A 27,232-nucleotide genomic window follows, 5' to 3' on the forward strand; every position below is an offset into this window, starting at 1 on the left:
CTTTCAAACTGTGGTGCTGGAGAAGACTCTTGAGAGTTGCTTGGGCAGCAAGGAGATCAAATCAGTCAATCCTAAAGGAAATCAGTCCTGAATACTCATTGAAAGGACTGATGCAGAAGCTGAAGCTCCAATACTTTGGTCACCTGAAGCGAGGAGCTGACTCATTGGAAAAGACCCAGATGCTGGGAAAGACTGAAGGCAGGAGGAGAAGGGCATGACGGAGGATGAGCTGGTTGAATGGCATCATTGACTCAATGGACATGACTTTGAGCAAACTCTGGGTGATGCTGAAGGATAGGGAAGCCTGGCGTGCTGCAGTCCACGGGGTCAGAAAAAGTCAGACGTGACTGAGCGATTGAATAACAACTAGAAATTTAACAAATTTCTGAAAATGTCCTTATTTCATTTTTACATATGGTAGATCGTGTATTTGGATATAAATGACTAGAATGGATAGTATACACATCAAGAATTTGAAATGCACTGTGCTACTGCCCTCAAGGCTTCTAAGTTGCTTTTAGAAAGCAAATGTGATTATTTTTCCTGATCTTTTGTGTATGCCCCCCTTTTTTCTCTGGAGGGTCTCCTTTTTTTTTTTTTTTTCATTTATAGCTTTAGGCACTTGGTGGCAAGTTTTTTCAATCTGAAGACTTACATCTTTCAAAGGTGGGGAATTTTCTGGTTTCTTTGTGAAACTCCTATTAGTCAGATGTTGGGCCTCTTCACATAATTGTTTTCCTTTCATCTTTTCTCTCTTATTGGTTATCTTTTTGCAGTTTTGATCTTCCAGCTCTTTTTTAGAACTCTTATTCAAGTGATCTTTTTATGTTTTAATTTCTATTTCTTGTTCCATGAATGTTTCTTTTTAAACAGTTCGTTTTGTTCCATGGGTTCAATACCTCTCTTACTCTCTAGGGATATTAATTAAAGCATTTTTTTTCTCCCTAAATCTGTTTTGGTTATTTTCTCATCTTAATTTTAGAAGCTTTCAGTTCTTTGATTTTGTTTCTAGTTAAGATAAAGGCCCTAAAATTTGAATAGGAAGTTCTGTGGGTGTGGGTTGCATCTATGCATGGCTGAACCTCCTGTGTTTGCCAGACTGACCAGCCACTTGTCCCCTAAATGTTTGGATTCCTATTGGGGCTTTCTGTGAGGCAATATATTTTCTCTTATATTTTCCTATGGGGAATTAACATGCCTACCAGATATCCATAATTTGGTGGGAAAGAAAGGATCAGGGTCCACAGTTTATTAAGCAAGTTTTAGTTTGATTTCATTTATCTTCCCTTAGTGTGGTAATTTGCAGTCTTCTGTGCTCATGACTGCAGGTGTGTTAGAAGTAGAATAGTCATCAAAAGGTACTCACAGTGAGTGGGAACTGAGGATGTGGGCCTAATTGCCCCTCAGCTGGTTTTTTCAAATACTTTCCCTGATATCTTCAGAGTGTTCCCAGTAATTCCAATTTCTAAGACTTTCTGGCGTTGTTAGGGGCCAAATGAGTTAGTAAATCCATTCATAAGATTTTACTACTTCCATTCTTCTAAATTATTTTTCTGTTCACTGCAGTCTTCCAACACTGCCTTGTGATTACAGATTTATTCTAATTTTTTAAATAGCTCTTCAAATTTGTTTGGTTTCATGTATTTGGTTTTTTGTTTTTGTTTTTGTTTTTGTTTTTCCTGGATGTTAGTTGAGTTTTGAGAGGAGAAGAAATGGAAATGTCTTAACTCCACCAACTTAAAACCACAAATCTGGTGATCAAATTTTGAGGGATAGATCCTCATTATTGTAAAAATTACCAACATTTATTTTTAAACAGGATACAGTTTATTAATTAGCACTTGCAACATTATCATGAAGTAAAGAAGAATATCAACTGTGGTTGCTGAAAGCAATGTTGTCCTACTAGAGAATCAACTGGAGAAACCAAATAAAAATCTAAACCTTTCTGGTGGGTATTGAGTCAGTATAGAGAATGTTAAGTTGCTCTTTCTGGTAATGTTATCACATTATCCTAGACTAATGTCACATTCCACATATGAGTACATGGCTGCCAAGATAAACAGAGCATGGGGCTAGTAAGAAAACTCTCCACTGGATAGTTCTAGTAGTATACAGACAGGTTTCTATTCTTCTTTCTCTATTCTTCCTGCAGGTTACTGAAATATTACAACAAAACATCTTGCAATTATTTGAGTGAAAAAGGAACAAACCTTTATTGGCTGCCCACTCTGTACAGTATACAGTAGTGTATACTGGCTTATACATTATTATCATTTCATCATTCTTTCCTAGATATTTGTTACACTTTAAATATATGTATATTTAGTGAGATTTCAAGGCATTGATTTCTGAATGAGATTTAAGAGATTCCCAGCATTTACTTGAATCATTTTTTGTAAAATTTCACGTGCATAGCTACTTCATTTTTTAATGATTTCTTTTAATTGTTGCTATTTCTCTGGATTTGTTTGTAAATCTGTGCCTCAAACCCATAATCATGCAATAACTGCATATTCAACACTGTGCAAAATTACCATTGCTTACTTTTCCTACAAAAGCAAGGGACATGAAATCTTTATATTTGAGGAAGCCTAAAGAAAACAGATCAGAGTCCAAAACTAAATACAAGCTCTCACTCAAGTTCGGTGAAGAGTCAAAAAAAAAAAGAAAAAAATTAAATTGCAATGTGAAAACACACACACACATATACAATGACAACAGAAATATGTGTTTCTAATCACTGCACATTCTTCTACTCCCTGGACAGAACTGCAGCAACACTGAAGAGTTTTTCCGAGCCTGGATACTGCTCCTAGTTTTGCACCTGCTCCTGAGGTGAGCCAGGCTGGCAGGAAGATGGGGGTGGGACTGATTCCAAAGGGCTAGTCCTTAGCCAATCACCAGAGTCACAGGCCCTTGGAGTGAGGTTGAACCACAGATGCATGTTAGATGTTCATCTCTGTGTTAAAAAAAGACTTTGTGAAAATAGCGTCTGGTCCTGAGCCCAGCAAGCATGGAGAGGAAGAATGATAAGTTATCCATTTCTAGAAACTTTATAAATATAGGAATTGCTTAACACAGACTGCTGACCTTGAATTCCCTTCTTATGAGTGTGTTTTTAATTCTGAAAACAGCCTCAGAAGACTGGAGAACAATTCACAGAATGGCTATTAATAAACAGTGCTCTAAAAGTTACAGTAGTCCAGAGAGTAAAGACAGGTGCTTCACTTCAGTAGAGAAATGAGATGCTGAAGAGGTTGGGTGGTTTGTCTGAACACTGTGGGGTGTGTGAATGTGTCCGTGAGAATCCACACACTCGTGTGTGCATTCACAACACATGCACATGTACTCCGAAAGTACAGTTAACCCTCAAACAAAAAGGGGGTTAGGGCACTGACTCTCCATCTAGTGGGAAATCTGCCCACAACTTTATAGTCAGTGCTCTGTGTTCACAATTCTGCACTTGCCGATTCAACCAACCAGAAGCATGAAGTCCTGTAATAGGTGATTATTGAAAAAAATCTGTGTATAAGTGGACCTGCACAGTTCAAACCCCTGTCATTCAAGGGTCAACTGTACTCACGTGTGTTTGCATTCTGTAGTAGATAATGCTTGTTTAAGACCATGCTACAGCTTGAATTAATAGAGCAATGATGTTGTTTCTAAAATCATCCCAATGCTCCTATGTTTTTCAACAATGGTAATAGCTACAGTTAATAAAATAACATTAGACCAATATCTTTTCATTTAAGTATGATGCTGATGAGATTAAGACTTGCTTGGTCTCAGGAGGAAAAACTTTCAGTTCTCTATTTAAACTGAGCTAACCTCAAAATGTAGGAAAAATAATATAAACTCAACCTATTTCCTAAAGAGTTGGCAATAATATCTTTATAAATGTATTGGCTTTTCAATATTTAAAAAGCAGTGACCTGGGTCTCACATTTCTCATAATTAAGTAGACATAGGAGACCAACTACTTGGGCCTAATGCAAACATTAGTAGTAAGAGGAAATTTATGAGTTTTCTTTTTCATCTCAGTTTCAGTGTTGGATTTGCAATGCTGCCTTCCTTCCATTTTCTTTCTTCATTTCTTTTATCTCCATTCCTTTCCTCCTCTCCCCTGGCTCACCACCTCCTCTGTCATTTCATGGAATAAGTGGTAGCATGAAGAGCATCTTCAAGAAAGTATATCCTATGGCCTTTCTTAAGGTAATTCAAACTTGTACTTGGCCAAAAAAGAACTGTATGCTAAATTTATGTATGTTCCCGGAGACAGAGAGAAACTATTTTTTCTCCGTCCCCTTCATGAGACATTTAAACAAGTGGGTAACAGGTGCTACATGCCTGGAACACACTGTACTCCGAATATTCTTGTAAGAAGCTGTTCACTCTGGGGAAAGAATTTTGTTTCGAAGTCTTAGCGAACACCACCTGTGCTTGGTCTGTCGTTGATGAGACACACTCCTGGTGATGAAATGGGATGTTACTGGGATATGGATACAATTCTTTCTCCATATACTTGGGGAGGGAGCTGATAAATGACTTTACACTCACCAAGTTGCATAGTTGTATGTTCTTTGGGATAAGATATTTCACCCATATTTTGAATGGAAGGAATAATGCAAGATTGAGCAGTGTACTATGTTTTGTTCTCATTTGGGAAAAAATGTGTTTGATTTTACTCATATAAAATATAAAACTTGCTTGTGCCAAGACTCTGATTGCTGTTGTTTAGTCACTAAGTCATGTCTGACTCTTTGCGAGCACATGGACTGCAGTACACCAGGCTTCCCTGTCCTCCACTATTTCCCAGAGTTTGCTTAAACTCATGTTCTTTGAGTCAGTGATGCTATCCAACCATCCCATCCTCTTTTGCCCCCTTCTCCTCCTGCCCTCAATCTTTGCTGGCATCACGGTCTTTTCCAATGAGTTGGCTGTTTGCATCAGGTGGCCAAAGATTGTGGTACTTATGTAGAAAAAGAAAATAAAACTTGAGAAAGAAAGAAGGAAATATCAGTTAGTAGGATTAAGAGGTAAATTTCTATTTTTGCATTAACCTCAGAATTAGCAGCTAGGTCTCGTGGACTTGGCCTAATAAAGACAATTTACACAGCACTATGGATAAGAAAAGAGCCCCAGAAAAAATATTTGTAAGCCATAAATTACTAATACATATGTACTTATGATGAATAAATTATTTTGCAATATGATGAACATGAAGAGAAAAATAAAATCTAGATTTCTAAAAGAGGATTAACTCTACCAGCCCCTTAGCATACATATTTTTTCTTGAGTCATTTTCATTGCCGAGAGTTTTAAGTATCCTAATGGTTAGATATGATGTGCTTGTTCACAGAGAGCATCCTCCCAACTTCCCCAGGCAGAGCAGAACTGTGACTTAAGCCAGTGTTTGATGAGTTTCCCAAGCATGACGAAGTGCTCTTTTACTTCGTACCCTATCCCATCTCCACCTCAAAGTTTGTGAATCACTGTCTAGCTTCAAAAGCATAATGCTGGTATATATCAATTTAGAGATTGCATTCATTTGTAAGAATAACTATCCTGAACTCCATAAGTGGTTTAGTGTACTGGGTTAAATTCTCTATGTCTACATGGTAGCTTTTAACAATTCTGGCTGATGACAGCATAGACTGAGTTGAGAATTATCAGGGAAAACTAGGTGATTTGGAAAAATTTGTTCTGGTGGTATCAGGTCAACATATAACATCAGACGTTGTTGAAATCTGAAGCAGAACACTCAGGGTGTGGCCCCAATACCATTTCAATTTGTATTTTAAAATGTCTATTTCCAGTAGTCTGGAGGAAATTTCCACTAGAAAATTTCATGACAACTAACACATTCGTCTCCCTCTCAACTTAGGCCTGTTTTCCTTGCATGTGTTTTCCATTTTGTTGGGATATTTTTGTTCTAGTTTTCAGGACAAGAGCTGAGGACTTTGAGTCTCAGCTTTGCTGCTTCTCACCATCATTGTCTATGTCTCAGTCAGTTCAGTCGCTCACTCGTGTCCAATCTTGGCAACCCCATGGATTGCAGCACGCCAGACTTCCTTGTCCATCACCAACTCCTGGAGCTTGCTCAAACTCATGTCCATTGAGTTGCTGATGCCATGCAAACATCTCACCCTCTGTTGACCCCTTCTACTCCTGCCTTCAATCTTCCCCAGCATCTGGATCTTTTCCAATGAGTAAGTTCTTTGCATCAGATGGCCAAAGTATTGGAGCTTCAGCTTCAGCATCAGTCCTTCCAATGAATATTCAAGACTGATTTCCTTTAGGATGGACTGATTTGATCTTGCAATCCAGAGGACTCTCAAGAGTCTTCTCTAACACCACAGTTGAAAAGCATCAATTATTCAGCACTCAGATTTCTTTAGGGTCCAACTCTGACATCCATACATTACTACTGGAAAAACTGTAGTTTTGACTAAACAGACCTTTGTTGGTAAAGTAATGTCTCTGCTTTTTAATATACTGTCTGTTTGTCATAGCTTTTCTTCTAAGGAGCAGGCATCTTTTAATTTCGTGGCTTCAGTCACCATCTGCAGTGATTTTGGAGCCCAAGAAAATGGTCTGTCACTGTTGCCACTGTTTCCCCGTCTATTTGCCATGAAGTGATGGGATCGGATCCCATGATCTTCACTGTTTGAATGTTGAGTTTTAAGCCAGCATTTTCGTACTCCTCTTTCACTTTCATCTAGAAACGCTTTGATTCCTCTTCACTTTCTGCCATAAGGATGGTGTCATTTGCATAACTGAGGTTATTGATATTTCTCCCAGCAATCTTGATTCCAGCTTGTGCTTTACCCAGCCTGGCATTTTGCATGATGTACTCTGTACCTATGGCTGATTCATGTTGAGTTTTGACAGAAAACAACAAAATTCTGTAAAGCAATTATCCTTCAATAAAAAAATAAATTAATAATAAGAAAAACAAGTTAAATAAGCAGGGTGACAATATACAGCCTTGATGTACTCCTTTCCCAATTTGGAACCAGTCTATTGCTCCATGTTCTGTTCTAACTGTTGCCTCTTGACCTGCATACAGATTTCTCAGGAGGCAGATAACATGGTCTGGTATTCCTGTCTTTTTAAGAATTTTCCACAGCTTGTTGTGATCCTCAGTCAAAGGCTTTGGAGTAGTAAATGAAGCAGAAGTAAATGTTTTTCTGAAACTCTCTTGCTTTTTCTATGATCTAAGGATGTTGGCAATTTGATCTCTGGTTCCTCTGCCTTTTCTAAATCCAGCTTGTATATCTGGAGGTTCTCAGTTTATGTAATGTTGAAGCCTCGTTTGGAGAATTTTGATCATTACTTTGTTAGCATGTAAGATGAGTGCAATTGGGTGGTAGTTTAAACATTCTTTGGCATACCCTTTCTTTGGGATTGGATGAAAACTAATCTTTTCCAGTTCTGTGGCCACTGCTAAGTTTTCCAAATTTGCTAGCAGATTGAGTGCAGCCCTTTCACAGCATCACCTTTTAGGATTTGAAATAACTCAACTGGAATTCCATCACCTCCACTAGCTTTGTTCGTAGTGATGACTAGCTTTGTTCGTCGTGATGTTTCCCAAGGCCCACTTGACTTTACATTTGAGGATGTCTGGCTCCAGGTGAATGATTAAATCATTGTGGCTATCTGGGTTATGAAGATATTTTTTTGTATAGTTCTGTGTATTCTTGCCATCTCTTCTTAATATCTTCTGCTTCTGTTAGGTCCATACCATTTCTGTCCTTTATTGTGCCCATCTTTGCAAGAGATGTTCCCCTGGTATTTCTAATTTTCTTGACGAGATCTCTACTCTTTCCCATTCTATTATTTTCCTCTATTTCTTTGTATTGATCACTTAGGAAGGTTTTCTTATCTCTCCTTGCTGTTCTTTGGAACTCTACATTCAGATATATCTTCCCTTTTCTCCTTTGCCTTCCGCTTTTCTTCTTTTCTCAGCAATTTTTAAGGCCTTCTCAGACAATCATTTTCCTTTTCGCATTCTTTTTCTTGGGGATGGTTTTGATCACTGCCTCCTGTACAATGTTGTCAACCTCCATGCACAGTTCTTCAGGCACTCTGTCTATCAGATCTAATCCCTTGAATCTATTTGTCACTGCAGGATTTGACTTAGGTCATACCTGAATGATCTAGTAGGTTTTGCTACTTTCTTCAATTTAAGTCTGAATTTTGCAATAAGAATTTCATGATCTGAGCCACAGTAAGCTCCTGGTCTTTTTTTGCTGACTGTATAGAGCTTCTCCATCTTTGGCTGCTGCTGATTCTAAGTCGCTTCAGTCATGTCCGACTCTGTGCAACCCCATAGACGGCAGCTCACCAGGCTCCCCCGTCCCTGGGGTTCTCCAGGCAAGAACACTGAAGTGGGTTGCCATTTCCTTCTCCAATGCATGAAAGTGAAAAGTGAAAGTGAAGTCGCTCAGTCATGTCTGACTCCTAGCGACCCCATGGACTGCCGCCTACCAGGCTCCTCCATCCATGGGATTTTCCAGACAAGAATACTGGAGTGGGGTGCTATCGTCTTCTCCATCATCTTTGGCTACAAAGAATATAATCAATCTGATTTCGGTATCAACCATCTGGTGAGGTCCATGTGTAGAGTCATCTTTATTTGATGAAAGAAGTTGTTTGCTATGACCAGTGTGTTCTCTTGGGAAAACTCTGTTAGCATTTGCCCTGCTTCATTTTGTGCTCCAAGGCCAAACTTGCCTGTTTGTTTCTTTAGGTATCTCTTGACTTCCTACTTCTGCACTACAGTCCCCTATGATGAAAAGGCTATTGGTTTTCGGTATTAGTTCTAGGAGGTCTTGTAGGTCATCCCAGAACAATTCAACTTCAGCTTCTTCAGCATTAGTGGTTGGAGCATAGACTTGGATTACTGTGTTATTGAATGGTTTGCCTTGGAAATGAACAGAGATCATTCTGTTACTTTTGAGATTACACCCAAGTACTGTGTTTTGGACTCTTGTTGACTATGAGGGCTACTCCATATCTTCTAAGGGATTCTTCCACACAGTTGTAGAATTAAGACTTTCTAGCAACCTTTTCCAAAGATACCTTGAACTTAGCTATCTTCTCTCTTTGCATGTAACATATTAGTTGTGCAGTGCTTTCAATACCCACTGCTCTTCACTTCCATTCCCCAGCTCACATTTCTGCCTTCCTTGGGCATCTCTTTACTGTCCTTACACTTTGTGAAGGATTGCTTTCTGGAATTTTCTGTATACTCCTCTTGCTTGGAATGTTCCAGATCTGACCATTTCCTTTTGATATCAATTCCTTTCCAATGAAACCTAGACATCATAACTTAATTACTTAAACGCATTTTCACCAGCACCTTCAATTTCTTTTGTATTTTGTCTCTTTTGAGACGGGAGGAGAAGGGGACGACAGAGGATGAGATGGTTGGATGGCATCACCAACTCAATGGACATGAGTTTGAGTAATCTGCGGGAGTTGGTAATGGACAGGGAAGCCTGGCGTGCTGCAATCCATGGGGTCACAAAGAGTCAGACACGACTGAACAACTAAACTGAACTGAGACATTACCCATTCCCAGCCCCCACTATGGTAATATACAGCCAAAGATGAATCTACCCATTCATTTTCTTTATAACTATCTTTTATTTTTACAGTTAACCCTTAGTCCTGAATGGTGAAATTCTACAATGGGGCTGAACAATATCACCATACCTTATTCTAACCAACTGGACCCTCAATACCACTGGGTAACTTTTTTGTCTAATGTGTGATTATGCATTTTTAAAAAATATTTCTTGCTTTATACTCCTCTCCATAAGTACTTGTTTCACTTCCATCTCTCTAAACCCTGGCAGATGACTGTGCTTGATTTTTTAAACAAAAGAATGGCTCTTATGAAAGGCTCACCTGTCTCCATGACACCTGACCTCTAGCTGTAGATCCATCCTTATTCATCTTCCCTCCTGTCTCAGAGGACATTATCCCCTGGCCTTCTCTTTAAGACATACTTCCCCATATCTAGGATCTTGAGCATCTTTTGATCCTTCTTTTCATAGGTATCCTTTATTTATTTTTTTCCTCTTCATTCCTCCTCCAGAGTATATTGGTATTTCCAAGTCTCCCTCACACTGAAAAATATTTTATGTTATTTCTGCATCCTCTTCAAACTCCTTCCTAATTCTCCTTTCAACATGTGATGAATTTTCTGGGGAAGAGGTTGGTGTGAAGGATAAGTCCACACTTACTGAGTCTACTTTTCCAAATTTCATGCAGTCTTAGTTATTACAATCTGGCATCCTCTCTTATTACCCCACCCCACAGAGATTGTTTTCCTGTTAGCCACAAATGACATTCTCATTGCCAAATCCTATTTTGCTCTCACATTACTTGATTTTTCTATAAAATTTGATGTTCTATATTATGCTTCCTGTGGATTCTAGGGCATTAATGTCTGCTGGTTTCTATCCATGTCCTATCTTTTCTCCTTCTATTTGGCCCACACATTGCATTTTAGGGTTTGTTTTCTCATGGCTACTCCCCTTATTATCCCTTTTGTTTTCTTTAGAGAGACCCTAGATGATCTTTACCCACAGTTTTATCTTACATCCCAAGCTGTATTTCCCTGTGACTTCTCAATTTCTATGCCCAGGATTCTCCCTATTTCTTATCCTTCAGTCCATTATGGCCTTTATCTTTAAAAAATATATCACTTTATATCATCACTTCATTTAAATATCCCTGGTATCTATACAATAAAGATCAAACTCTTTAGTGGGGTGTAAAGCCCATTAGTATTTGAACTTTCATCTTCTATTCATGGCTTCATATTCTGCTCTGCAGCTACATTGGAATTCTTACCATAATCTTTCCTCTGCCTTATTTGTGTATTATTAGCTTCTACCCTCCATCCTTACTCAAACTTTGAAGAAAAAAAAAAAACTCTGATAATGAGTGTGGTTGTATAATCCAGATCTTGAAAAATATTAATATATGGCTATTTTGAGATGGTCCTGCTGCCCTGGGACAAGGCCATACTTTGAGAGAATCAGTTATTTATTCCCCCCTGAAAGGAAATAAAAGTGATCACTGTCAAACATTCTAGGGAAGTCTTCAATATGGAGTAAGCACAAGATACATCTTTGAATTGAGGATTGAAGGACTGTCTTACTTTCTCAGGCTTGAGGAATTCCAGGAATGGGATAGACCTGGATTTCTAGGCTGGGTTTCCGCAACACAAATTCTTATGTGATAGGGTCTGCGTGAAAGTGGTTTATTAACAGGAAAGTGGAAAGGGCACAGAAAGGTAGGATGTGTGAGGGGGAAAAGTCAACAAAGGCTATGGTTTCAGGTGAGATCCTAGCCTGGGCTGGCTCCTATGGGTAACTCTGGAATGTAGACTGTGCTTCACACATTACCCTTCCTTGAGGTGAGGGAGCTGGAATTCAGTCCACTTGCAATAGCAATCAGTCATTGGCTGCCTGCTGGGTGAAGGTGGTAGAAATGAGGATTTGTAAATTCCTGATCCTTTCAGCTCTGCTTCAGTAGCCAAAGAACAATCCTCCGGAAAAGCTGCAGGTGTGAGCAGTTAAAAGTAGGCCACAGAGCTGGGAATGCGCATCCAGAAATGACAACACAGACATGAAAGAGTACCAATAATCTCTAAGCCATCTGGTTGTGGAGAAGCAGATTGGGATCTAATAATCCTGGAACTGGTCCCTTCCAGTGCCAACAACAGTAGGAGCAAGAACATCAGCAGAACAGAGAAGTGACGGCTTTGGGAACAACCATCTTGTAGGGAGTATGGCATCTCTTGGCCATAGGTGGCCTTGTCAGGTCCCATGAACAGGCAAGGAGATGTACAAGGACCTGGACCCCTGGGTGCTGAACAGAGGAAGAACCAGTGGTCACTGGCATCCCAGGGAGCCCAGCTGAACAGAGACTTTCTGAGCGTCACTAGGAGCAGAGCAAAAGCAAAAAGACACAATGAGCATGCCTGAGAGGAATACCCAGGCAGAGTAGTTTCAAAAAGCATGCAGAAGGGTATCATGGGAAACTCAGAAATAACTGAGAGGTGGGAAAGACTCTTTGAAAGAGATAAGTCAGTAGAATCTCTGGATCCAGTTATAGCTTGGGTTACATTTCATGAAAGTGCTCTTTAGAGACTAGAATCATTGGACTCTAAACCCCCAACAGCTGCGTGTAGTTGATCCACCAAAAAGCCAGGAGATGGAGCAACAGGAGCTCATCTTCTCCTCAGGCTTCAAGACCTAGGCATCACATCCCAACTTAGATGAACTCTTTCCTAACCTTCTCTGTACATGGTTTCCCCCTCCTCTGTGCTTGAAGAGCACTCAGCTACTTTTAGTAGAGAGTTTGCTGCACTGGACCATGGTGGTCCATTTTACTGTCTTTCAGGAGGAGTTCAGCAGGAACTTACTCATCTCTGTTCTTTAGTATTGTTGTGTTGTTGTTCAGTTGCTAAGTCATGTCCAATTCTTTGCAACCCTATGAACTACAGCATGCCAGGGTTCCTCGTCCTTCACTGTCTCCCAGAGTTTGCTCATACTCATGTCCACTGAGTCAGTAATGCCATCCAACCACCTCATCCTCTGTTGCCCCTTTCTCCTTTTGCCTTCAATCTTTTCCAGCTTCAGGACTTCAGCTATCCATCCTTCCAGTGAATATTCAGGATTGATTTCCTCTAGGATTGACTGGTTTGATCTGCTTTCCATCTGAGGGATTCTCAAGAGTCTTCTCTAGGACCACATTTTGAAAGTATAGTTTGCAGCAAATATTATGGTCTTAATAAATGTCAATTGAATGAATGAAGTACCTAGAACTATGGTTTCTTCCTTCTAGGGAGTAAAAATATCTCTAAGAAACATCTCTATGAAACTTTTTCACAGGAAAATACACAAACACAGAATTTTGTATACACTCATCTATAAGAATTTCTCAAAACAGCAAAAAAAAAAAGAAAGAAAATAAAAAACCAAAACAAAACAAAAACCCTAATAAAAAAGCTAAATAAAAAACACTAAAACATTGCTACTAGATAAAACATGTCCTTCAAACTCAAGATTAGTAGTAAAGATCCTCCTAAATTTTTGAAAACCTGTTTTCCAGCTCATGGTAAACTAAGGAGAAACTTGAAATCAATCCAAGCATTAAGAATTTAGGAGCTCACTCCCAAATTACATGCACCAACTACTTTGGAGAAGTTCATAGAAATTGCAATTAATGAGGCACTGATGGGAACCAAGTAAGAAAACAGAAGAGAAGGAAATGAAGAGACTTTTTAATGAAGAAAGAAAACAGGCAGAGCAGGCAAGTCTGGCCTTGAAATTGATTGATGGGGAAGGGCCTATTTTCTTCCAGGTTTTTGTCCCACTCTCAGCCACCTCATTTGACCATGAAATGAATTATAAATTATGTCTAAGTATTCTTAGCCAGATGTAGGAAAAACTGTCTTTTCCAAGTGCCTTGGGAACCCCACATCCTCATTTAATTTCTCTAGTCTTAAAAATGTTTTTGCTTTCTAGACTTTGGCTATACAGTCAATGACATTGACATCATTTAGTTAAGAAACCATTTTCCAGTGTTTGTGTTCAATGTATTATTATTGCAGATTTAGAGATTTTTGAGTCATTTGGCGCTCCATTGTGTTTCTTTGTTTGATGAAATTGTAATGAAATATTTTGCATATATGAAGCTCCAGGGAGTAGCTATCAACTAACTATTGACTGAGAACAGATTTTTATGAAAGAAGTATCAATTTATGTGTTTTATTTCTAATTTTGAGATACATAAATCTTATTCTCTCTTTTATTTTTCTGAATAAATCACTTTACAATTTCATCCTGGAATTTAAGATGGACCATCAGCTAAACATGTGATGACAAATTTGTGAGCATCCAGACAGAATGAAATTTTGGTAGACAATTATTTAAAGATAAATTGAAAATATCTATCAAGTAATAATCACACTTCTCCTGGCTACAAAAAACTCATTGTTTCTGTTGCACCACTGCCATAAAGTTTCTGAAATGTGTAATGAGAGCTGGAAATAAAAAACAATTCAGGTGTGAAATCATATGTGTTTGAAAGTTTGTTTAAACTTGTCTATAGAAGTTAAATAAATGAAGAATAATTGCTTTCTGTCAAATCTCAACATGAATCAGCCATAGGTATACATATATCCCCTCCCTTTTGAAACTCCCTCACATCTCCCTCCCAGCTCACCCCTCTAGGTTGATACAGAGTCCATGTTTGAGTTTCCTGAGCTATACAGCAGATTTCCATTGGCTATCTATTTTACATATAGTAATGTCAGTTTCCATGTTACTCTTTCCATACATCTCACCCTCTCCTTCCCTCTCCCCATGTCCATAAGTCTATTCTCTATGTCTGTTTCTCCATTGCTGCTCTGTAAATAAATGCTTTAGTACCACTTTTCTAGATTCCATATCTGTGTATTAGAATATGATATTTATCTTTCTCTTTCTGACTTACTTCACTCTGTGTAATAGGCTCTAGGTTCATCCACCTCATTAGAACTGACTCAAATGTGTTCCTTTTTATGGCTGAGTAATATTACATTGTGTATATGTACCACAACTTCTTTATCCATTCATCTGTTGATGGACATCTAGGTTGCTTTCATGTTCTAGCTATTGTAAATAGCGCTGCAGTGAACATTGGAATACATGTGTCTTTTTCAATTTTGGTTTCCTCAGGGTATATATCTAGGAGTGGGATTGCTGGGTCATATGGTGGTTTTATTCCTAGTCTTTTAAGGAATCTCCATACCATCTTCCATAGTGGCTATATCAATTTACATTCCCACCAACAGTGCAAGAGCGTTCCCTTTTCTCCACACCCTCTCCAGCATTTATTGTTTGTAGACTTTTTGATAAGGGCCATTCTGACTGGTGGGAGGTGATATCTCATTGTGGTTTTGATTTGCATTTCTCTGATAATGAGTGATGTTGAGCATCTTTTCAGGTGTTTGTTAGCCATCTGTATGTCTTCTTTGGAGAAATGTCTATTTAGGTCATTTCCCCACTTTTTGATCGGGTTATTTGTTTCTCTGGTATTGAGTTGTATGAGCTGCTTGTGTATTTTGGAAATTAATCCTTGTCAGTTGTTTCATTTGCTATTATTTTCTCCCATTCTGAAGGTTGTCTTTTCACCTTGCTTATAGTTTCCTTTGCTGTGCAAAAGCTTTTAAGCTTAATCAGGTCCCCCTTGTTTACTTTTGTTTTTATTTCCATTACTCTAGGAGGTGGGTCATAGAGGATCTTGCTTTGATTTATGTCATTGAGTGTCCTGCCTATATTTTCCTCTAAGAGTTTTATAGTTTCTGGTTTTACATTTAGGTCTTTAATCCATTTTAAGTTTATCTTTGTGTGTGGTGTTCAGAAGTGTTCTAATTTCATTCTTTTACATATAGCTTCCCGGTTTTCCCAGCACCACTTATTGAAGAGGCCGCCTTTGCCCCACTGTATATTCTTGCCTCCTTTGTCAAAAATAAGGTACCCATAGGTGCATGGGTTTATTTCTGGGCTTTCTATCTTGTTCCATTGGTCTATATTTCTGTTTTTGTGCCAGTACTGTACTGTCTTGATGGCTGTAGCTTTGTGGTATAATCTGAAGTCAGGAGAGTTAATTCCTCCAGCTCCATTCTTCTTTCTCAAGACTCCTTTGGCTATTCGGGGTGTTTTATGTTTCCATACAAATCGTGAAATTTTTTGATCTAGTTCTGGGAAAAATGCCATTGTTAATTTGATAGGGATCACATTGAATATGTAGATTGCATTTGGTAATATAGTCATTTTCACAATATTGATTCTTCCTACCAAGGAACATGGAGTAGCTCTCCCTCTGTTTATTCCATCTTTGATTTCTTTCATAGTATCATAGTTTTCTGTGTACAGTCCTTTATCTCGTTAGGTAAATTTATTCCTAGATATTTAATTCTTTTTGTTGCAATGGTGAGTGGGATTGATTCCTTCATTTCTCTTTCTGATTTTTCATTTTAGTGCCTAGAAATGCAAGTGATTTCTGTGGATTGATTTTGTATCCTGCAACTTTGCTAAATTTACTGATCAGCTCTAGTAATTTCTGATACTATCATTTAGGTTTTCTATGTACATTATCATGTCATCTACAAACAGTAAGAGCTTTGCTTCTTCTTTTCTGATCTAGATTCCTTTTATTTCTTTTTCTTCTCTGATTTCAGTAGCTAGAACTTCCAAATCTTTGTTGAATAATAGTGGTGAAAGTGGACACCCTTGTCTTGTTCCTGATCTTAGGTGGAATGCTTTCATTTTTTCACCATTGAGAATAATGTTTGCTGTAGGTTTGTCATACAGGGCCTTTACTATGTTGAGGTAGGTTCCTTCTATGCCCATTTTTTGAAGAGTTTTAACCATAAATGGGTGCCGAATTTTGTCAAAGGCTTTTTCTCCATCTTTTGAGATTATCATATGGTTTTTTTTCTTTCAATTTGTTGATATGGTCTATCACATTGATTGATTTGCATATATTGAAGAATCCTTGCATCCCTGGAATAAACCCAACTTGATCTTGGTGTATGAGCTTTTTGATGTGTTGCTGAATTGTTTGCTAAAATTTTGTTGAGGGTCTTGCATCTATGTTCATCAGTGATATTGGCCTGTAGTTTTCTTTTTTTGTGTTGTCTTTGTCTGGTTTTGATAACAGGGTGATGGGGGCCTTGTAGAATGACTTTGGAAGTGTTTCTTCCTCTGAAATTTTTTGAAAGAGTTTTAGAAGGATAGGCATTAGCTCTTCTCTAAATGTTTGATAGAATTCTCCTGTGAAGCCATCTGGTCCTGGGAGTTTGTTCTTTTGGGAGATTTTTGATCACAGATTCAATTTCAGTGCTTGTAATTGGGTTGTTCATAATTTCTATTTCTTCCTGGTTCAGTCTTGCAAGATTGAACTTTTCTAAGAATCCGTCCATTTCTTCCAAGTTTTATTGCCATATAGTTGTTCATAATAGTCTCTTATATTCCTTTGTATTTCTGCATTGTCTGTTGTAACCTTTCCTTTTACATTTCTAATTTTGTTGATCTGATTCTTCCCTCTTTTTTTCCTAATGAGTCTGGCTATAGGTTTGTCAATTTTGTTTATCTTCTCAAAGAATCAGCTTTTGGTTTTGTTAAACTTTATTGTTTTTCTTTCATTTCTTTTTCATTTATTTCTGCTCAGATCTTTATAATTTCTTTCCTTCTACAAATTTTGGTGTTTTTTTGTTGTTGTTGTTCTTTTTTTCCCAGTTGTTTTAGGTGTAAAGTTAGATTGTCTATTTGATGTTTTTCTTGTTTCTTGAGGTAGGATTGTATTGCTATAAACTTCCCTCTTACAACTGCTTTTGCTGCTTCCCATAGGTTTTGAGTGGTCTTGTTTTCATTGTCATTTGTTTCTAGAAATTTTTTGATTTCTTCAGTAACCTGTTGGTTATTTAGAAATGTATTGTTTGACTTCCATGTGTTCATGTTTTTTACATTTTTTTTCTTGTGATTGATATCTAGTCTCATAATGTTGTGGTCAGAGAAGATGCCTGATATGATTTCAATTTTCTTGAATTTACTGAGGTTTGATTTGTGATATAAGATGTGGTCTATCATGAAGAATGTTCCATCTGCACTTGAGAAGAAGGTGTATTCTTCTGCATTTGGATGGAACGCCCTGAAGATATCAGTGAAATCCATATCATCTAATGTATCATTTAAGACTTGTGTTTCCTTATTAATTTTCTGTTTTGATGATCTGTCCATTGGTGTGAGTGGGGTGTTAAAGTCTCCTACTATTATTGTCTTACTGTCAATTTCTCCTTTTATGTCTGTATTTGTCTTATGTATTGAGGTGCTCCTATGTTGGGTGCATAGATATTTACAATTGTTATGTCTTCCTCTTGGATCGATCCCTTGATCATTATGTAGTGTCCTTCCTTATATCTTGTAATATTCTCTATTTTAAGGTCTATTTTGTCTGATACGAGGATTGCTACTACAGCTTTCTTTTGCTTCCCATATGCATGGAATATATTTTTCCATCCTCTCACTTTAACTCTATATATGTCTTTAGGTCTGAAGAGGGTTTCTTGTAGACAGCATATATATGGGTCTAGCTTTTGTATCCATTCAGCCAGTCTGTGTCTTTTGGTTGGATGATTTATCCTATTTAGATTTAAAGTAATTATTGATATATATATTCCTATATGTTTCCTGATGCCGGGAAAGATTGAAGGCTGGAGGAGAAGGGAACAACAGAGGATGAGATGGTTGGATGGCATCACCGACTCAATGCACATGAGTTTGAGTAAACTCTGGGAGTTAGTGATGAACAGGGAGGCCTGGTGTGCTGCAGTCCATGGGGTTGCAAAGAGTTGGACATGACTGAGTGACAGAACTGAACTGAACTGATGTCCCTATTGCCATTTTCTTAACTGTTTGGGGTTGATTTTGTAGATCTTTTTCTTCTCTTGTATTTCTTGACTATATAAGTCTCTTTAACACTTGTTGTAAAGCTGGCTTGGTGGTACTGAATTCTCTTAATTTTTGCTTGTCTGAAAATCATTATATTTCTCCATCAATTTTGAACGAGATCTTTGCCAGGTACAATAATCTTGGTCGTAGATTTTTCCCTTTCAATACTTTAAATATATCCTTCCATTCCCTTCTGGCCTGCAGAGTTTCTGCTGAAAGAGCAGCTGTTAAATATACGGGTTTTCCCTTGTATGTTACGTGTTGCTTTTCCCTTGTTGCTTTTAATATTCTTTGTGTTTAGTCTTTGTTAGTTTGATTAGTATGTGTCTTGGTGCATTTCTCCTTGGGCTTATCCTGTATGGGACTCTTTGTGCCTCTTGGGCTTGACTGACTATTTCCTTTTCCATGTTGGGGAGATTCTCAACTATAATCTCCTCAAACATTTTTTCATATCCTTTCTTTTTCTCTTCTTCTGTGATCCTTATAATTCGAATGTTGGTGTGTTTGATATTTTTCCAGAAGTCTCTGAGACTGTCCTCAGTTCTTTTCATTCTTTTTACTTTATTCTGCTCTTCAGAAGTTATGTCCACCATTTTATCTTCCAGCTCACTGATTCGTTCTGCTTCGGATATTCTGCTATTGATCCCTTCTAGAGTATTTTTAATTTCAGTACTTGTGCTGTTTGTCTCTGTATGTTTATTCTTTAATTATTCTAGGTCTTTGTTAATTGATTCTTGCATTTTCTCCATTCTGTTTTCAAGGTTTTCGATCATCTTTACTATCATGATTGTGAATTGTTTTTCAGATAGTTTGTCTATTTCCTCTTCATTTATTTGGACTTCTGTGTTTCTATCTTGTTCTTTCATTTGTGTAGTATTTCTATGCCTTTTCATTATTTTTTTAAACTTCTTATGTTTGAGGTCTCCTTTTCTCAGGTTTCAGAGTTGAATTCTTTCTTCCTTTCGGTTTCTGCCCTCCTAAGGTTGTTCCAGTGGTTTGTGTGAGCTTCCTATAGGGTGAGATTTGTGCTGAGTTTTGTTTGTTTGTTTTTCCTCTGATGGGCAAGGCTGAATGAGGTGATAATCCTGTCTGCTGATGACTCGGTTTGTATTTTTGTTTTGTTTCTTGTTTAGATCAGGTGTCCTGCACACGGTGCCACTGTTGGTTGGGTGATGCCAGGTCTTATATTCAAGTGGTTTCCTTTGTGTGAGTTCTAACTATTTGATACTCCCTAGGTTAGTTCTCTGGTAGTCTAGGGTCTTAGAGTCAGTGCTCCCACTCTAAAGGCTCAGGGCTTGATCTCTGGTCAGGAATGAAGATTCCACAAGTGGTTTGTTATGGCATTAAGTGATATTAAAACAAATACCCAAAAATGAGAAACCAAAGATGAACACCAGACAAATGGCAGTTACAAAATCAGGCACATAATAATTAAAATAATGGAATATAAACATACACATATACACCAATAGTTCAGTCAGTTCAGTCGCTCAGTCGTGTCCAACTCGGCGACCCCATGAATCGCAGCACGCCAGGCCTCCCTGTCCATCACCAACTCCCGGAGTCTACCCAAACCCATGTCCATCGAGTCAGTGATGCCATCCAACCATCTCATCCTCTGTCGTCCCCTTCTCCTCCTGCCCCCAATCCTACCCAGCATTAGGGTCTTTTCCAATGAGTCAACTCTTCGCATGAGGTGGCCCAAGTATTGAAGTTTCAGCTTCAACATCAGTCCTTTCAATGAATACCCAGGATTGATCTCCTTTAGGATGGATCGATTGGATCTCCTTGCAGTCCAAGGGACTCTCAAGAGTCTTCTCCAACACCACAGTTCAAAAGCATCAATTCTGTGGTGCTCAGCTTTCTTCACCGACCAACTCTCACATCCATACATGACCACTGGAAAAACCATAGCCTTGACTAAACGGACCTTTGTTGGCAAAGTAATGTCTCTGCTTTTAAATATGATATCTAGGTTGGCCATAACCTTCCTTCCAAGGAGTAAGTGTCTTTTAATTTCATTGCTGCAATCACCATCAGCAGTGATTTTGGAGCCCAGAAAAATAAAGTCTGACACTGTTTCCACTGTTTCCCCATCATTTCCCATGAAGTGATGGGACCAGATGCCATGATCTTAGTTTTCTGAACGTTGAGCTTTAAGCCAACTTTTTCACTCTCCTCTTTCACTTTCATCAAGAGGCTCTTTAGTTCTTCTTCACTTTCTGCCATAAGGGTGGTGTAATCTGCATATATGATGTTATTGATATTTCTCCCGGCAATCTTGATTCCAGCGTGTGTTTCTTCCAGCCCAGCATTGCTCATGATGTACTCTGAATATAAGTTAAATAAGCAGGGTGACAATATACAGCTTTGATGCACTCCTTTTCCTATTTGGAACCAGTCTGTTGTTCCATGTCCAGTTCTAACTGTTGCTTCCTGACCTGCATACAGGTTTCTCAAGAGACAGGTCAAATGGTCTGGTATTCCCATCTCTTTCAAAATTTTCCACAGTTTATTGTGATCCACACAGTCAAAGGCTTTGGCATAGTCAATAAAGCAGAAATAGATGTTTTTCTGGAACTCTCTTGCTTTTTCAGTGATCCAGCGGATATGGGCAATTTGATCTCTGGTTCCTCTGCCTTTTCTAAAACCAGCTTGAACATCTGGAAGTTCACGGTTCACGTATTGCTGAAGCCTGGCTTGGAGAATTTTGAGTATTACTTTACTAGCATGTGAGATGAGTGCAATTGTGTGGTAGTTTGAGCATTCCTTGGCATTGCCTTTCTTTGGGTTTGGAATGAAAACTGATCTTTTCCAGTCCTGTGGCCACCGCTGAGTTTTCCCAATTTGCTGGCATATCGAGTGCAGCACTTTCACAGCATCATCTTTCAGGATTTGAAATAGCTCAACTGGAATTCCATCACCTCCACTAGCTTTGTTCGTAGTGATGCTTTCTAAGGCCCACTTGACTTCGCATTCCAGGGTGTCTGGCTCTAGGTGAGTGATCACACCATCGTGATTATCTGGGTCATGAAGATCTTTTTTTGTACAGTTCTTCTGTGTATTCTTGCCACCTCTTCTTAATATCTTCTGCTTCTATAAGCAAAATCAAAATAGTCTAACAAAAATAAAGTACAATAGATTGACCTGGTGAACAAAAGAAATCAACAATTATATCTACAAATTAAGAACAAAACTAACTAAAGCACAAACTGGTAAACAAAACTAAAGCAAGGTGCCAAGTGGGGAATAAAGCAATGAAAACAAAATTAACAAATACGTTGAGAGGAAAGGAAAGAAAGAAAAGAAAGAATAGATAAGCAAAGTTAAATAGAGGTAGATGAAAATTTATATACATTAAAGATTAACTGCAAGGGGAAAAGAACAGTGGGAAAAGAAAACAAAGGCATAAATGTAGAAAAGATAATAATAGGTTTAAAAAATTAAAATTAAAAAAAAAGAGAAATAAAAGAGGAAAGAAGAAAGGAAAATTCCACAGAAATGTAAAAGCCCAGTGTAGAGGCAAAGATTTATAACAAAAATAAAAAAATGTGACTGAGGAAAAAAAAAAAGTCAAAAGCTTAATTAGATTTCATAGTGCCAATAAAATTGACAACTACAACAGGGGTGGGGGGAAGGGGAAAAAAAGGAAAAAGAATCCAAAAGAATCTACAGAACAAGTCAAAACATAGGAATAATAAATGTCTTTCTCGAATCACTGCTGTCAGAGTCCTTTTCCTCACTGGGAGTCACAGTCCACCTCACCTCCCTAGGATGCCCTCCAACACTGCTGATCTCTGGACCTGCTGTGGGGGCAGCTCAGATTCTAATCTGGTCCTCCTCCTGTGTGTTCTTGCCTGCAATGTTCACAACTCTCAGAACTAGTGCATTTTCTTTTGTGGGAGCTCTCAATGTCCTTTTATATATTCCATAGACACAGAGTCTGCCTAGTTCATCCTGTGGATTTAATCTGCAGCTTGTACAGCTGGTGGGAGGGTTTTGGGTCTTCTTCCTTAGCCACACTGCCCCTGGGTTTCAACTGTGTTTTATTTCCACCTCTGCATGTGGGTTGTCCACTGGGGTTTGCTCCTGAGGCTGCCCTGGAGGACTTGGGTCTGTCCCAGTGAGGGCCAGGTATGGAGGTGGTGCAGCTGCTTGAGTTGCAGGGGTTCTGGCAGCACCAGGTACTCAGGGGAGTTGGCAGCTAGAGTAGCAGGAAATATAGTGCTCTAGAAGGGTATGGTAATCAGTATTGGCAATACACTCCAATATTCTTGCCTGGAGAACCCCCTCTCTGACAGAGAAGCCTGGCAGGCCAAAGTCCACAGGGTCTCAAAGAGTTGGACAAGACTGAAGATACCCTGTATGCATAGACACAAGACTTTTGTTTGCCTGTGGCACCTCTGCCCCAGTGAGGGTTGAGTGTGAAGGTGTGGCAGCTTCTTGGCTTGCAGTGACCCTGGCAGCACCAAGTGTGTAGGGACACTGCCTGCCTGCCTCTGCTGCAGGAGTTATGGCCCTATCCGAGTCTTTTTTCAAGCCTCTTGTACCTGGCGATCAGAAGGCCTCTTTGACCAGTCTTTCTCCATACCCCCGCCTGTTCAGACACTTAGAGGGAGTCTTACCTGGGGTCCTTGTCTGTTGTTTGGTGTTTCAGGCACATAGAGGGACCCCCCTGGCTGGGGTCCTACTCTGTAGTTCAGTGCATCAGATGTTTAATGGGCCAGCTTCTCTATTGTTCAGCTGCTGATGTTGGCTTGTGGGGAGAGAGTGGTTATGATGATGGCTCCTCCCCCTATGCGTGACTCAGCAGTATCCTCTTTCTTCCATGGCTCCCTAGCTTTCCTCCACAGGCATTTCCCACCACGATCTCCTTCCTCACATCCCTTCGATTCATCTCTCCACAGTCAACAGCAGCCCTCACCCTGGGATTGCTCCACAATCCCTAAACTTCAGCTCCCAGGTGCTGTGCCTTCTAGAGAATCTGCATCCCTGTCTGGGGTATGTATGGCTGCGGCAAGGAATATATGTGATTCTCATTCCATTTAGGGGGCCACAGATTGGCTGTTTCACTCTCAGCCTTAAATGTTGCTCCTATGACTCAGACAATTACCCTGATGTGGGGATCAGACCCCTGCTTCAGTTCCCCATCCACCAAGGGCAGGTCCAGTCCTACTAACACTCCTGTTTTTCCCCCTAGTTCCTTCATCCTACCGAGTTTTGCATGGTTCTATGTATTCTTTTCTGCTGGTCAGGTACTCCTGTCAGCTCTAGCTCGTGTTCTGCATGCACTTCTGTGTCTGAAGATGTATTCCTGATGTATCCTTAGAGAGAAATGTACTCCACGTCCACCTACTCCTCTGCCATCTTGTTCTCCTGGTTTTTTACTATTAATTGTTCAATTGTTGTTCATGTATGTGCTCTTTTCTTGCATATTTATTTGAAATATATTAAATTTTTAAACTTCTGATTATTTATGATAAAATAGCACAAATCCTTGATTTGAAGATTCAAATATTTCTGACATTGAGATGCATCTTACAATCTACATGGACATGTAATCTAAAAGTTATCTTGATATTGATGGTATGTTGTTCAATTGATGGTATCTTATAGTGGAGGTGATAAATAAGATAAATAAATTTCTGTTTAGTTTTCCAAAAATATTTCTTAGAGAAAAGTAGTTCTTTTTTTTAAAGATTTTTTGATATAGACCCTTTTTAAAGTCATTATTGACTTTGTTACAATATTTTTTCTGTTTTCTGTTTTTGTGTTTTTGGCAGCAAGGCATGTGGGATCCTGGCTCCCTGAACAGGGATTGAACCCACAATTCTTGCATTGGAAAGCAATGTCTTAACCACTGGATCACCAGGGAAGTCCATAGAGATGAGTACTTTGAATCAATATTCTACAACTTCTAAGTTCTCTATACATTTTCCTGTTTTTCATCTTCTGTCAGCACAATTTTGTTCAGGGAATAATTAGTTAAGCTTTTCTGAGAATGGGATAAGAACAAGATGTATTTGGTCTTCTAATCTGTAAGAAATATCCATGAATTATCAGTGAATCAATGGCAGATATTTCTTTGCTACTGGTTTACAAATAAGCTTTAAAAAGCACCTTCATAATTGACAATGTTACCATATGAGTTGGACTGAAGCATTGAAACAAAATGTCTAAGCAATATCAAGACCATAGAGTTCCCTTTTCACACCTGGCTGTACTTTCCCTCAAATATAGATCTATTTGTGTTAGAACTGGCCAAAGGGCTTGTCTCATTAAACTGTATTCATCTGAAAGTATTTTACCAGTGATGAAAAATAAAATGTCGTGTCAAAGTTACTTAAAAGGTGATGGGGGGGAATGAAAGTCATTCCATGAGACAATGTGAAAAATAAAAAAGCTCTATTTGATCATAATTCATAACTGAAGGTTATTTCAATTTCCAAGGTAGTTATTTTGGCAATTAAATCTACTCAAAAGTTTTATCTCTAAAAAAATTAATTGTATGTTGAAAAGTGAATTGGAATAATGTACTCTATAAAGGTTAAAAGAGGTTATTCCAAGTGTTATTTCAGTAACATTAGATTTGTTATCATATGCAGAAAAGTTTAAGATACTAAAAAAGTATAAACTGCTAAAAATGTTTTCTATATGGAAAAATATATTCTTTAGTTTTAATAGAAAAAATTGCTCTGAGTACATATATTTATTAACCCAAAGTGCCAAATTAAGTTGATTTTTGTAAGAGTGATGCCAGTCTATGCTGCTATGTATCATGTTATTTATAAATCCCCCTTGATTTAACTACTAGATTACAAATTTCTGAGGAAATTCCTGAGGGTAGTTATATCATTCATATTTTTAAACATCTATATAAACACATATACTGCAGTCCATGAGGTCACAAATAGTTGGACACGACTGAGTGACTAAACCACCCCCACATACAACAAACTGAGTATATTTAAATTGTATAATTTGATAAGTTGTTCCACAGCCCACTGATCCCCTATTCACTTCTTTCTAGTATTTTGTTTCTTTGCTTCATTTTGAATAGTTTCTACTGCTCTGTTTTCAAGTTCATTAGTCTTCTATTCTGTAGCATCTAATCTGCAGTAAATGCTACACAGTGTATTTTTCATCTCACACATTGTAGTCTTCTAGAAAACATCTTTAAACATTTAGTTTGGATCATTTTAATATTTTGTATGTCTCCACTGAACAATTTGAGCGTATGGAATATAATCACAATTTTTAATACCCTTGTGTATTAATTCTAACATCTGCTTTGGTTCTGGTTCTGGTTCTGGGTCAGCTTCAGTTGACTGAACTCCATTATGGGTTGCATTTTCATACTTTGTATTCTGGTCATCTTTGATTTGTTGCCATACATTGTGGATTTTACTATATTTAATGTGGACTATTTTTGTATTCCTATAATTGTTTTTGAATTTTGTTCTGCAATGTGATTGTTACTTGGAAGTAGTTTCACTTTTTCACATCTTGCTTTTAAGAATTGGTTAGGTGGGACCAGACTAATGTTTACTGAGACTTATTATTCTCCACTACTGAGAAAAGATCTTTCTGAGTTTTCTACCCAGGGCATTTCAGATGATTCTTTTCCTAGCCTCATATAACTTCCTGATATGTTGTACTAACCAGTACTTTGTTGAATACTACTTCAGAGGAAGTCTCTATGGGTTTCTGGACTTTTTCCTTAGTGCATTTCTCTTTTCTCCAGTACTCTGTCTAGTGAACTCTAGCTTCCTTGGTCTCTCTTGATTCTCAGCTCTATCTCATCATCTCAGGGAGACTTCCAGTTTCCTACTGAGCACCCTTCCCTGTTCTGTAGCCTGAGAACTCCCTCAAAGCAGTAAACTGGAGGACTGGAAGCAATCATGGGGCTCATCCCTCTAGGATCACTTTTTTGGTTGCCTGATGTTCAAGGTCTTGAAAGCCATTGTTTCCAATATTTGACATTTTGTGACTCTCTTTGTTTTTTGTTTTCTGTAATTTTTGGTTGTTTTAGGTGAAAAGTGGATTCAGTATACACAAACACACATGCACACACGTATACATACACATTATAGTATTTCATATATTCATAACATATTATAACATATATGAATATTTTTATGTTTTATCCAGGTAAATCGCAACAATCTGGAACTTTTCGGGAAAAGCGTTATTACAGGCTTTCCAATTGTATAAAAAATATTCATGTATTACCTGATCTTGATATTATTTGAAAGTTTTATTTGAATGCTTCAGTATGACTCTGTTTGGCAAAATTGCCAGGTATAAAGGTGGTTTACTCAGTTCAATCGCTCAGTCGTGTCCGACTCTTTGTGACCCCATGAATTGCAGCATGCCAGGCCTCTCTGTCCATCACCAACTCCCGGAGTCTACCCAAACCCATGTCCATCGAGTCGGTGATGCCATCCAACCATCTCAACCTCTGTCGTCCCCTTCTCCTCCCGCCCCCAATCCTACCCAGCATTAGGGTCTTTTCCAATGAGTCAACTCTTCGCGTGAGGTGGCCCAAGTATTGGAGTTTCAGCTTCAACATCAGTCCTTCCAATGAATAGCCAGGATTGATTTCCTTTATTATGGACTGGTTGGATCTCCTTGCAGTCCAAGGGACTCTCAAGAGTCTTCTCCAACACCACAGTTCAAAAGCATCATTTCTTCAGCGCTCAGCTTTC

The 27,232-nt window shown here is 38.5% G+C and overlaps 1 long non-coding RNA gene across 1 annotated transcript in view; it reads left to right on the forward strand.

Annotated features, from left to right (window-relative positions):
• Nucleotides 1–26,757, forward strand: part of LOC145531323 (uncharacterized) — a 42,797-nt gene extending 16,040 nt beyond the window's left edge. The window contains exons 4-6 of the long non-coding RNA XR_014072360.1: nt 1,820–1,951; nt 2,771–2,838; nt 24,308–26,757. This is a non-coding gene — a long non-coding RNA (uncharacterized LOC145531323). The remainder of the gene's footprint in view (nt 1–1,819; nt 1,952–2,770; nt 2,839–24,307) is intronic.
• Nucleotides 26,758–27,232: the final 475 nt, after the last annotated feature.

The sequence above is a fragment of the Giraffa tippelskirchi genome, chromosome 2, assembly GCF_054371585.1.
Source record: "Giraffa tippelskirchi isolate mGirTip1 chromosome 2, T2T-mGirTip1v1.2.pri, whole genome shotgun sequence".
Lineage (NCBI taxonomy): Eukaryota > Metazoa > Chordata > Mammalia > Artiodactyla > Giraffidae > Giraffa > Giraffa tippelskirchi.